At 44.5% G+C, this 13476-nt stretch overlaps 1 protein-coding gene and 1 long non-coding RNA gene across 5 annotated transcripts in view; one reads left to right on the top strand and one right to left on the bottom strand.

The window, feature by feature from the left end:
* Nucleotides 1-13476, top strand: part of CCDC124 (coiled-coil domain containing 124) — a 40830-nt gene that overhangs the window by 18322 nt on the left and 9032 nt on the right. For 2 of the 4 annotated variants that reach the window (XM_082710969.1, XM_082710968.1), the window contains 2 exons: nucleotides 12958-13178; nucleotides 13287-13457. The gene's annotated coding sequence lies outside the window, so the exon portion shown is untranslated. Of the gene's footprint in view, nucleotides 1-12957; nucleotides 13458-13476 lie in introns of those variants that run through there. The other 2 variants (XM_082710967.1, XM_082710971.1) reach the window with 2 other exon arrangements.
* LOC309853411 lies at nucleotides 3526-10440 on the bottom strand. Its single transcript, XR_014305662.1, has 3 exons — nucleotides 10299-10440; nucleotides 8278-8472; nucleotides 3526-3842 (listed from the first exon to the last, which is right to left on the bottom strand). It is a non-coding gene; the product is annotated as an uncharacterized lncRNA (long non-coding RNA).

Raw genomic sequence — 13476 nt, 5'->3', positions numbered from 1 at the left:
ATTCATTTGGCACATGCACGCACAAAACAGAGCCACTACACTCAGTTAAAAATATTAATTTGGGTCCTTGACAACCTCCTCAGACCCTAGATTGTAGAGTCAGCCCTTATTACAAACACCCCAGGTCTGAAACAAACAAAGGGGTATCTCCTATATTTGGCCAAATTCTCTATTTAGACAGATGCAACAGAGGATGACCTTGTAACAGGTTTTTTTTTTCCCCCCCTTTCTGTTTCTAGATCCCTGTCCAATGAAAGTCCCCTTAGTGGCCACTTCTATTTTAAACTGCATTCCAAATTGTCCCTGGTGGGGACAGTACCAGCAGAAAGAGCCATGTCTGTGTTAGTCTGATGGAAATATGAAAGACATGGGTGCCTGGTCTGGAAGAGGGGCAGCTTTTGATGGAGAAGGGATAGCACATGTGCAAACTTGGGTCTCCGGGACTTTGTTAGAGGCTGGCTGATATCCATCAGAGGCCGGATGCACCCCTTGGCTCGAGGCAAATGGAGCTAAAAAAGCAGAGAAACAGAGATAGGATCGATTGGAGGAGATGACCTTTTAGGGTTCTCTCTTTTCTCTTTTCCCTTTAAGATTCCGGAATGGTGAAAAGTTTGTCCAAAGGATGCCGGTGTGAGAGATCTTCCCAAGTCCTCAGCCACCAGTGCTGAGTCAAGGGTGACTTACTAGGCCTTGGCCTCTCTCTCCTAACAGGCCCTTCCTCTCATGGACCCACAATCCTCAAGGGTTGTGGTGGGCCCCCGAAGTATGTTCATATCCCGACCCCCAGAACTGCAACTGTGACCTTATTTGGAAATAGGGCTTCTGTAGGTGTGATTAAGGCAAGGGTCTCAAGATGAGACCATCCTATATTTAGGGTGGGCCTTAAATACAATGACAAGCATCCTTATAAGAGACACAAGAGGGGCGCCTGGGTGGCTCAGCAGGTTAAAACCTCTGCCTGTGGCTCAGGTGATGATCCCAGGGTCCTGGGATCGATCCCCACATCGGGCTCTCTGCTCGGCAGAAACCCGGCTTCCTCCTCTCTCTTTCTGCCTGCCTCTCTGCCTACTTGTGATCTCTGTCTGTCAAATAAATAAATAAAATCTTTTTAAAAAAAGAGAGAGAGAGAGAGAGGGACAAGAGAAGGCCAGGTGAAGAAGGAAGCAGAGATTGGTCACAAGCTGAGGGATGCCTGGGGCTACCAGAAGGTGGAAAAGGCAAGGAAAATGCTTCCCAAGAGCTCTTGGAGGGTCCCAGGTAGGGGAAGTGAGGGTCTTGGAGGACCTCCATCCCTGTTGACTCCCTTCAGCCAAAACCCACCAGAAACACAGCTGCAGTCAAAGTCAGGTGTATTGGCTTGTTGCAATGAGGCTCTGTGGAGCCTTCTGGGAAAACGGTGGTAAGAAGGATTTGTTATGAAGCTGGGCTTTATGTTAGGTGACTTGGGGGGGTGCTCAAGGAAGTGGGGACAATTCTTATTTTGACACTTTTTACCAAGAGTTAGAGGAACCAAATGGGGCCAACGCTGTGATTAGTGAGAAGGAGCTGTCACACATGTTACCCAGGACACCGATGGGGAAGTTTTACCCTTTTTGTGGTTTGGACCATGCCCTTATTTTTGTCCGTGGTCAGAGCAACCGGAGGGGTCTTGTTTTTGTCTCGCTCCAAGCTGGCCAGCACAACCTTCTCTGATTCTGATTTTCTGTAAGATTATGTTCAACAGGAGAACAGCATGGCTTAGCTGTGGATGCTGTGCCAACTCCCAGGAGACCAAGGTCAGGGTCAGCATGCTTCTCTCTCACTCTACAGTCATCACCCAGCCTTTCACACGCTGTCCTTCTGCCCAGAATGCCTTTTTCTCCCTTTCTTAACCCACCTCTGCTTAAATGCCACCTCCTCTGAGAAGGCCTTTTTGATCACCCAGTCTGCTGGCTTCCATAACCCACTTCCACCAAGGGGAATAGATTCTGTCTATGGCTAGGATCATATTTTTTGTGTGTGACTTCCTGATTGTGAGCTCCAGAAGACCAGAGACTATGTCTGTCTAACTTGTCACTGGATTCCCAGCACAGGCTCAAAGTAGACACTCAATACTTAATTGAGAACGAGAGTATCTATGAGCTATAGAGTGTTACAATGATAGAAGCCAAGAATCCCTCACCCTGGGAGCCACACCCTGGGAGCCACACCCTGGGAGTTGCCTGGTTGGTGGCAAAAGTCACCTTGCAGAAGATTTAGCTTGTTCTGAAACGATTCACTTGACCTACATCTCTGAGTTATGTCAATATGAAGTAAGAGGCTTCCTGCCCCCAGGAAAGTGTGACAAGCCAGTCTCTTTTTAAAATTATTATTATTTTTTAAACCTGATTCTTTACCAGTGGATGGCTCACTAGGTGTTGGCTTTGCCACCTCCAAACTTCCCACACCCTGATAATGAACAATATCAACCTGACCCTTGAACAACATTTTTTTTTAAGATTTTATTTATTTGACAGACAGAGATTACAAGTAGGCAGAGAGGCAGGCAGAGAGAGAGAGAGGGAAGCGGACTCCCTGCCAAGCAGGGAGCCTGATTCGGGGCTCGATCCCAGGACCCTGGGATCATGACCTGAACGGAAGGCAGAGGACTTAACCCACTGAGCCACCCAGGTGCCCCAGCAACATGGGTTTTTAACTGTGTGGGTCCATTTATACAAGGGTGGGGTTTTTTCATTTCTTGTTTTTTGTTTGTCTGTTTGTTTGTTTGTCCAGGATTGGGGCATCTGGCTGGCTCAGTTGGTAGAACGTGCAACTCTTAATCTCAGGGTCATGAGTTCAAGCCCCACATTGGGAGCAGAGATTACTTAATAGATAAATAAATTTAAAAAATACAATTCAGTACTATTTTCTCTACCTTACCTACCTCTACTAGTATTTTCTCTACCTTCTTTTCTTTTTTTTTAAAGTGTTCTTTTTTTTTTTTTAATTTTATTTATTTGTCAGAGACAGAGTACAGGCAGAGGGAGAAGAAGGGAGAGGGAGAAGCAGGCTCCCTGCTGAGCAGGAAGGCTGATGTAGGACTCCATCTCAGGACCCTGGGATCATGACCTGAGCTGAAGGCAGATGATTAACTGACTGAGCCACCCAGACATCCCTCTACCTTATGATTTTCTTAATAACATTCTCTTTTCTCTAGCTTGCTTTATGTAAGAATACATTATGTAATACCTATGACATGCAAAATATATGTTAATCAGTTGATTGTTATTGGTAATGCTTCAGGTCAACAATACATTATTAGTAGTTAGGTTTCTGGGGATTCAGAAGTTATAGGCAGGGGTGCCTGGATGGCTCAGTGGGTTAAAACCTCTGCCTTCGGCTCAGATCATGATCCTAGGGTCCTGGGATCGAGCCCAGCACCGGGCTCTCTGCCCAGGAGCCTGCTTCCTTTCCTCTCTCTCTCTGCCTGCCTCTCTGCCTACTTGTGATCTCTGTCTGTCAAATAAATAAATAAAATCTTAAAAAAAAAAAGTTATAGGCAAAATCTTTTAGACTTTTTTTAAAAAAAAGATTTTATTTATTTATTTGACAGAGATCACAAGTAGGCAGAGAAGCAGGCGGGGGGAGGGGAGCAGGCTCCCTGCTGAGCAGAGAGTCTGATGTAGGGCTCGATCCCAGGACCCTGAGATCATAACCAGAGCTGAAGGCAGCAGCTTAACCCACTGAGCCACCCAGGCGCCCCTCGGCAAATTTTTTGACTGAGTGGAGGTCAGTGCTCCTAAACCCTGGTTGATCAGGCCTCAGTTGTATGCTTAAGCTCTTCTTCTTGATGATAAATTCCATTCAAGCTACAGGGTTTCATCCTCCAGACATCACAGACATGGAAGAAACAAAAAACAAACAGGTCAACAAATGAATAAAGCAAGTTGCTTCTATAACAGAAATACAAAAAGAAAAAAAAATCTGGGGATGGAACACCAACCGGTTGTGAAAGTCAGAGAGGTCTTGCTCAGGAAGGGATATTTGGGTCAAAGCCTGAAGGAAGCAAAGGAACTGGTTATTGGAAAAGCTGGGGCAGAGGGAATAGCACTGGCAAACCCTCTGAGCCAGGATCATGCCTGGCAATTTGCAGAAAGGAGCCTGGTGTGGCTACAGCTGAGGGAGAATGGGGAAGACGAGTGGGATGTGATGGGGAGCTATAAGGACTCTTGCCGAACAGTGGGAACCCAGCAGGCTTTAGAGCAAGGAGGTCCCAGCAGTGTCACTGGGGCTGCCCTTAGCAGAATGACTCTGTGGTCAACTCATCCTGCCTGAAGTGCCCCTACATCTAAAACCTGCCTCTTCCCCACAGTCAGGTCCAATGCAACCATCTTCAGACCCCTAGTACTGATGAAGTTCTAGAACATAGATGAGGTTCTGTGGGGTGAGGTCTAGAGTTGATGACCAAGAAAGAATTCTTGAGACATCTTTGGTGCAAAATGGTGGTTTGTTAAAGCACGGGGACAGGACCCATGGGCAGGAAGAGCTACTGCCCTGGGGATATGAGGAGTGGTCTATTATATACTTGTAAGTTGGGGAGGGCATTAGGGATGATGTAAGTCTCTAAGGAATTTTGTAATCAAGGTTTCCAGGACTTTGAGGGGCTAGCTACTGTCTGGGGAAAATGTTATTACCAGTAATAAAACCTTTTCATGAGACCCTTTAGTTGTCTATCAGTGGGCCATATGCTTGGGAATGATTGTTAACACTATCTTGGAGGTTTAGAGATAAAGTTTCCAAAGGAATCGTTAGAGTAGACTTACAGGATCCTGGTTGGGGGTAGTTGAGTCCCTAGAGGAGAGTCACTCTGAGTGTTTTAAGGGCTTGTCAGTGGGTAAGGAAATTTAATAATTTTTCTTCTGCCTCTGTTTCCCTCATCATTCCTCCCTAAACAATGTTGACCCTTAAAGATTTAAGGTAGTTGAAGGTGGAATGTCTCATCTTCTGTAACCTCTTCCTGCTGAATCTGGGGCGTAGAGTTGTCCCTACCTACTCGGGTCAACATTGATCAGTTGAGGAATGTGGGGGAGTTATGAAAGACGGAGGTAGCTAAATCCAGCGCTGACACTAAAGAAGGGTCTTTGTGCGTGGTAAGGATCATCTGTCGTCATGACGTCACTGCAGCAATGAAGTCCTGGCACCAAGTAGAGAAACACTGAACAAGGCAACACATTAAGATTAATAAGGCTATAAGAATGAGAAGTCCAAAAGGGCTTAGTTAGCCATTAGTCCTCCTTTAAACCAGGAACTTATCCAATCACTGAGAGAGAGAGAAGGATCCTGTAGAGCCTCAGTCTGGGTATTCATATCTTTTAGTAGTCCTGTGACAATTTTTCTGATATTCTGGGATGTACACACAACATTCTGCTTTGTTAATTGCACATGTCCCACCCTGTGCTGCTGTCAGGACATCTAAGGCCATCCTAGATGTCGTGTGTTATTTGCCCAAGTATCATATGTATGATCTCTCTGTTCCCAGCATGAAACTGCCTTTTGACTGAGCTGTCCAATAGTGGGTGTGAGCCACAAATACGTAACCCCAATTTGATATATGCCATGATATATGCCATCCTCAGTATAGCGATAAGTAGGGTTTTGTACCTTAGGCCCTAGTTGGTGGGTATTAATTTGTGGGCTTGTAAGGTCAGTTAGGATTTTAATAGTTTGAGTGTATGAAAAAGTTTGGTTATGTCCTGGTGAACTCCGTGTTTCACTGATCATGGGCCAGGAAGAAACATCTTGATTAGTGATAGATTTATCCTGGTACATACTGTCTCCATATATTATATCTGAAATATAATCCTGCAGAGAATGCCAATCAGTGCCCTGTAAAGGGGAAACCCACCAGGGTAACCCAGATGTACTTGACACAGGCAAAATTCCACATATCCAACAATATGTTAGATTTTGAAGTTCAGCACAATGCTGCGCCCACTGTAGAAAGGACCTGTCAGTTAAGATAGGTGAAAGGAAGATAAAGAGAATGTATACAACCTTCGTTTTTGTTTGAAGAGAAGTTTGAGATCTTCTGTGGGCTCACAGGAGTAAGAAGGCCATTAATTTGCTCACTGGATTCCTTTTGCTGCTTCTTTAGCTGTATGGTCTGCTAAATTGTTTCCTTTGGATTCTAAGGTCATATCCTTTTGATGTCCTTTGATGTGAATCACCACTACCTCCTTGGACAGGTGTACAGCCTCAAGAAGGGTTATGATCGGGGCACCTGGTGGCTCAGTGGGTTAAACCTCTGCCTTCGGCTCAGATCATGATCTCAGGGTCCTGGGATTGAGTCCCACATTGGGCGCTCTGCTCAGTGAGGAGCCTTCTTCCTCCTCTCTCTCTCTGCCTGCCTCTCTGCCTACTTGTGACCTCTCTCTCTGTCAAATAAATAAATAAATTATTTTACTTATTTATTTTTTTAATTTGACAGAGAGAAATCACAAGTAGATGGAGAGGCAGGCAGAGAGAGAGAGAGGGAAGCAGGCTCCCTGCTGAGCAGAGAGCCCGATGCGGGACTCGATCCCAGGACCCTGAGATCACGACCTGAGCCGAAGGCAGCGGCTTAACCCACTGAGCCACCCAGGCGCCCTAAATAAATTATTTTTTAAAAAAAGAAGGGTTATGATCTCAGGCCCATATTTGATTGGGGAGTTATGGCTTAATGGTAATCCCCTTTCCTTCCAAATAGCTCCATGGGCATGTAGTACCAGGAAGGCATATTTGGAGTCAGTATTAATCTTTATTTTTAAGGCTTTGGCAACTGCAAAGTGTTAGTGAGCACTATGGCATCCCTAGCTTTTTAAATTCTTTTTATGAAAACTATTGTCATCAGTAAACCAACTGTCATTTGTATTTTTATTTATTATTATTATTATTTAAATTTACTTGACAGAGATCACAAGTAGGCAGAGAGGCAGGCAGAGAGAGAGGAAGGAAAGCAGGCTCCTGCTGAACAGAGAGCCCGATGTGGGGCTCAATCCCAGAACCCTGAGATCATGACCTGAGCCAAAAGCAGAGGCTTAACCCACTGAGCCACCCAAGCGCCCCTCATTTGTATTTTTAATAGGGGCATCTTAAATCTGGCCAACTAGAGTAAGCAAGATCACTAACCTCTGAACAGTTTTGCTCTATAGAGAAAGAAGTACAATGGTCAGGTTCAGGCATATGGGTAACTAGGTTTAAAGTTTGACAAGTTTTAAGTATTATTTCTGGCATATCTGTAAGGGTAGCCCAGTATTTAATAAGTCAGCTTCCATCATCCATTGGTGGCCTTTGGTTTCTTAAGACAAATCTGGATCTGATGTGAAGTCATTATAGTTAGAGACTGTCCCATAGTGAGCTTTGAGGCTATTTTTATGAGGAGGGCTATTCTATGCTTAGCTAAAGCATTTGTTTGCAATTGTAGCTCAACAGAGGTGGCTTCTAGAATAAATATGACTAAGAGATGAAACCATTAAGAAGCCCTTTGAATGGTCTAGCCTTAACAATATCCTGATTACAGAGGATCACTGGCAAGTGGGAGAAAACTTGTCAAGAGATAAGGGGAGTCCCACATGCATCATCCAATCCAATCATAAAGAAAGTAGGGGTCATCCATTATTTCCACAAGTCCATAGTTAATCCTGTGGAGTGTGGTATGCTGGCTTTTAGGCAGTTTCATTATTCCAGCCACCCACAAGGTGATAGTTATGCAATTGTAGGGGAATCAATCCCATTTTTCCAGTTGTTTAAATATTTAAGTTATGTGCCTAATGGGTTCTGTTATTATCCCTACAGAATATTAGGCAAGATTGTCTAAACGAGCTATTGTACAGCTTCTCTGAAGTTTACCTCAAGTTGTCTAGCTTAGGTAAACAAACATTTAAAGACAACAAAATCTAGAAATTAACATCCACAAAGGTGTGTGTTACTGAAACATAATTTTTCTCTCTAAAATAACCTCCATTTCCGGAGATAGCCAAATCAGGACTAATCTATTTGAAAAACAAGTCCAGTTTCAACAAATTTGTCCTAATTATTTACATAAGTTCAGCAAGAACAGTGAGTGATCATATAGATCTTTTAGAATCTGCTTTTCTGGGACTTCTTATAAGGAATCTCTAGGTGGAACTTTTAGTAGCTTCTCCAGGCCAGAAGCCAACCCATGCACTTGCCATCAGACATGCCTGCAGTACCCACCAATTTAAGCGAATTCCTCTTCCTGAGGTCCCCAAAGTATCCTGAGGTTTTTGCACCTGCCAGGAAGTGATATTCTTTACTCACCTGGTGAGGCTGCTGGGAACTCTGTAAGCAAGGTCTCACGCCAACAGTTCCAATGGGCTTTATGGCTCCAGGTTTCATAAAGTCAACCTTAGTTCCTTAAAGCTGTCTGGCCATATCTGAGTCTATGCATATCTCTCTCAAATACAACATTCCTGTCAAAGCCTTGGTAAAATAACCCATGCTTCCAATGGTGTCCTGTTACAAGGAGAACAGATACTTATTGAACTTATGCAAATGACTGATTGCCATGGAGGAAAGAATACTTACAGAGACCTTTTGAGTTTTAGAGGGTTCAGATAGAGAGAAAAGTTGAATGCTTTGATTTGTCTACAAATGAATATTTTTAAATCTCTGTAAGTCCCAGACATCTTAAGAAAAAGTTTTCTTAGTCTGGAAGAGCAAACATTAGAGAACCAGCAATGTCTAAAATGAGAGACATAACACTATAATCCTTTAGTTCATTTAGTCCCATGCTACTAATTCTGGTTTAGGTGTGTTGTTTTTGTTGTTGTTGTTGTTGTTGTTGTTGTTGTTGTTTTGAAAGACAGAGATCACAAGTAGGCAGAGAGGCAGACAGAGAGAGAGGAGGAAGCAGGCTTCCTGCTGAGCAGAGTGCCTGATGTGGGGCTTGATCCCAGGACCCTGGGATCATGACCCGAGCTGAAGGCAGAGGTTTTAACCCACTGAGCCACCCAGGCGCCCCTCTGGTTTAGTTTGAATGCAGCTTTACTTAGTTCTGGAAATTCTTACCCATTTTAGTTTAATATATTGAATACCTGTATTTGTCCTGAAAGTCATTTATATGAATCTCCTTGAAGATAAAACTCATTTTACAAGAGAATCAAGACTTTGTTCAAGATTTAAAATCTTGGGGAAGTTTGTTAAAACCTTTTAAAGCACATGCCTAAGTAGGATTAGGGGTGTTAAAGATCTGATAAAACAGGGGCGCCTGGGTGGCTCAGTGGGTTAAGCCTCTGCCTTCCGCTCTGGTCATGATCCCAGAACCTTGGGATCGAGCCCTGCTCAGTGGGGAGCCTGCTTCCCCCTCTCTCTGCCTGCTTCTCTGCCTACTTGTGATCTCTGTTAAATGGGTAAATAAAATCTTTAAAAAAAAAAAAAGATCTGATAAAACAAAACATAGAAGCTGTTTTTTTCTGGGCAGGCAACGAGAAAATCATTTACATTTTCTTCTTAACAGCAGATCAATTAACCTAAGAAAACTTTGTCCTTTTTGAACAGAGAGAAAGCAGACTTTCTATACCAGTGTCTTTTTTAAAATTCACTTTAATCTTAGTCCATCCTGACCATACCTAAAATTCCTTTTCTATAAGATTACCCTTCAGAAACCTTCTACAACTTTCCTTTGCATTCAGGTTTTGTCCCAAGACATTTCCTTCCAAACAACCATCTCATTTAGGACAAAATTACTTTTTTTTTTTTTTTTTTTTTTTTTACCTTCAACAAGATGCATTTCCATTCCTTAAATGTTTCTTACATATCTTCTACTTTTCCACATACAGAGTTGTTTCCCTTATTTCCATCAGTCTTAGCCACACTTAGCAGAATTTTGTACTCTTAGAAAAATACATGTTTACTAACAGATTTAAATATTCTTAGTTTCTTTGCAGTAAGAAGTCAACAGCACAAACCTACATCCAGTACTCGATGCTTTAGCACTTTATCCTATTTGGAAAAGACCTAGATGTCCAACAAATTTAATTTTACTTGTTATCCAAGCAAAACTTTAAACTTTCATGTTACGGAAGACTTTGAAAGTCATCTCAGCAATTACCCACTAAAACTTTGAGACAGACAATTAACCATAAGTTTAATCATCTCTTTACTAGCAGATTTTAACAAATAACACGAGCTTATTTGACCTTCAGTAAACTTTGATTGAAGTTTCATGTTTACTGCTGATAACTTAAAAGACATGTCTATCTTAATTAAACCAACAAACCTCACTTAGATCAAATACTGATTTACGTTCCACCTGGGCCCACTCCATTTTGAATATTTACCTGAGACACGTGGGAAGATCTGGAGTGGGGGGTGTTAGGTCCAGGGGGTGCTCTTCTTGCTCTTTGACAGTGAAGAGAGAAGGAGCCGTGGCGCAGGAAGCACTGAGGATGGTCTAGAGGCCAGTCACGCATGCCGCACCCAACTTGGTGCAGAAGGAGGGGTGACAGAAGAAACAAAGTGCTGCCAGGAGGCAGAGAAAGGATTCCTGGTTTTAGAGCTCATCAGCCCCAACAGAGGAGCAGACACCATGTTTTCCCACCAACAAGGAGGGAGGGGTGAGGCTGTCCATGTTGGGCCAGAGAATACAGGGAATTTCCCTGAAACAAAGGGAGTTTCAGCAGCTGCTTGGGAATATTCCTTAAAGACTCTGTCTCATGTTAGACTAACCACAGTTGGCTCCAGTTATAGCCATTAACACAGGAAATGAGTGAGGGAGAAGCCCTACATCTATTAGGAGGAACAGAGAGATGAACGTCAGAGTCCCCTTTGCTACAGATGGTCTGTGTATCCTCCAGCAACCTGGGTTTACTAGAAGAAGGCTTATTTACATAATTATCATCCAACATGTCAGGAGGGAGTTTACTAGCTGACTCATTCAGGCAAACACATTCTGTGAAAGGTCCTTAGATTGGGGTTCTGGTGTAGAGCAATAAAGGCCTAGGTATGAGCAATGAAGGTATCCTAGGTCCATTTGCCCTGTTTCCTGCAGAGGAGATCTCACTGATAGATCCCACTGAGGCCATGCAGTGTTACAGAACCTCAGTCCTTCCCTAAATTTTGTAATCCAAATTATTTCCAGTGGGTTAAAAGGCACCCCAAGGTAGAGTCCTTGGGAACTGAAGAAGTCTACTGAGGCCATGCTCCCAGAAAAGTAAAGAAGGTCCATTACCAAATCCCCTCTGATGCCTGGGTGGTGTCCCATGCAGGATATGTCAGAGATTACAGTGTGTGAAAAGCAACCAGAGGCGTCCCTCAAGACATCACCATTGATCACGATCCTGCCTTCCGCAGAAGGCATTCCTGCCGTAAAAGGCCCTGGAGGGGTGCCGGCACCCCTCCTCTTCCCCATCGCATCCTAGGCTGCTGATGGGTGCCTGGTGAATGAACCAAAACACTGTGCCATGCCATGCCATTGTCTGTCCTGAGGATTGCATACTGTTTTGCCATTTTAACCCATGGAAATACTAGAAAATTTTGGCAAGAGGAAATTACCCAATTTCATAGCTTTAAGTATTTTATAGAAGACACTGACAAGAAACAGTAAAGACCGAAATCCATCATGGTCTATGCGACATTCCAACACATGTGGTCCTTACAGCCAACTTCCCTAGGAAATGGTTCCTGGTTGCATTTTAATCCAATCTGGTACTGGTTTTGGCCGGCTCCCAATGGAGATCCCGTGGCCAGAAGTGGCTAGACCAGGGATGTGGAGGGGATCACGTTAGATCAGTCAGGAGGAAAACTCACACAGGAGTCTTAAGATTGGCAGCCGTCCTGGTGACTCAGGTGGCTGTCCTGTGCCCAAGACAGACAACTTTATATAAGAACAGGAATAAAGAGAGGGCATCAAGTTTCTGGGTCTTCTTACCATTCCAGCCAGGGTACTGACTTCCAGGCAAAAGGCAGGCTCTCTCCTCCCCGTAGGGTAGCCACGGGCTAGAGGATTACAGCCTGAGCAATCAACATGCAAGTGTTCCAGTAAGACCATACTCCTTGAAAAGCCCCTGAAATGAGACTAAAGGAAGTAGAGAGAAGTACTCACCAGTTTTGCACCGAAGCTCAGAGACCAAATGTAAAGACTCACAGCCTCACGTTCGGGCGCCAAATGATGAAGTTCTAGAACCTAGGTGAGGTTCAGTGGGGTGAGGTCTGGAGCCGATGACCAAGAAAGAATTCTTGAGACATCTTTGGTGCAAAATGGTGGTTTATTAAAGCACGGGAACAGGACCCATGGGCAGGAAGAGCTGCTGCCCCAGGGATGTGAGAAGAGTCTATTATATACTTGTAAGTTGGGGAGGGGGTTAGGGATGATATAAGTCTCTGAGGAATTTTAGAAGCAAGGTTTCTAGGACCTTGAGGGGCTAGCTATTGTCTGGGGAAAAGGTTATTCATTACCAGTAATAAGACCTTTTCATGAGCCCTTTAGATATCTATCAGTGGGCCATATGCTTGGGAATGATTGTCAACACTATCTTGGAGGTCTAAGAGATAAAGTGTCCAAAGGAATCGTTAGAGTAGACTTAGAGGATCCTGACTGGGGGTAGTTGAGTCCCTAGAGGAGAGTTACTCTGAGTGTTTTAAGAGCTTGTCAGTGGGTAAGGAAATTTAATAATCTTTCTTCTGCCTCTGTTTCCCACATCTGTACTAACATTTTTACAGATGAGGACACTAAGCCTACTCAGTAAACTTAGAAACTGAAGAATAGGTGCCTCTGACAATTCCCCCCCCCCCAAGCTAATTGTTGAATAAAATAAGCCAGATGTGTTTTGAGGGAGTGGGTGAGTGCAGCAACTCAAGAGGGACTGGCTAGGAATCTGAGCTTCTTGCCGTAGGTTTCGCTAAACTCAGTTGCCTGTCTCCCTTTGCCCGTTTCCCCACCTGAACGGGGTGAAGTGTGTTAATTTCTCTGCCCTTTTCTCCTGTCCCCGCCCTCCCCAGCTTCGCAGGTGAGAAGCAGAGTGGGGACTTAGAAGAGCGCCTTCAAAGCGCAAAGCGACAGTCAAGACTGAGGAGGATTCCTCTGAGCTTGGCTGGCCTAGGGACCACGTGTGGACCGCGGGCTCTGGCGCACCCTGGTGGCGGGGCAGCTCCCGCGTGACGCCGCCAGACCACGTGTGAAGTGGAAGCGGCCATATTTCATCCGGGCAATGGCCATCTTGGTAAGGGCGATATTCTCTATTGTAGTTTTTACCCTCTCCTCATAGTTCGCCAATATCTGAAGCGAGAGAAAGGGATGGGGACTTATAAAATATCCTCTTCTCCAAGAGGATAAGGAATGGCTGATAACCTCGGCTTAGATTGGAGGCCAGAGCAGGATTTCCCTTACCAAGAGGGCGACAGGCGCCGAGACGTAATCAGCGCGCGCCTACGGGAGTTCGGCGCGCAAGCCCCGCGGTGGCGTCACGGATTCGCGACCGGGCCGGCGCTGGGGGAAGGAGGTAGGAGCGGCCGAGGTGC

This window comes from Mustela nivalis, assembly GCF_964662115.1.
Source record: "Mustela nivalis genome assembly, chromosome: 1".
Taxonomy (NCBI): domain Eukaryota; kingdom Metazoa; phylum Chordata; class Mammalia; order Carnivora; family Mustelidae; genus Mustela; species Mustela nivalis.
Note: the sequence above shows the minus strand (reverse complement) of the source record. Positions and strands in the feature narration are given on the sequence as shown.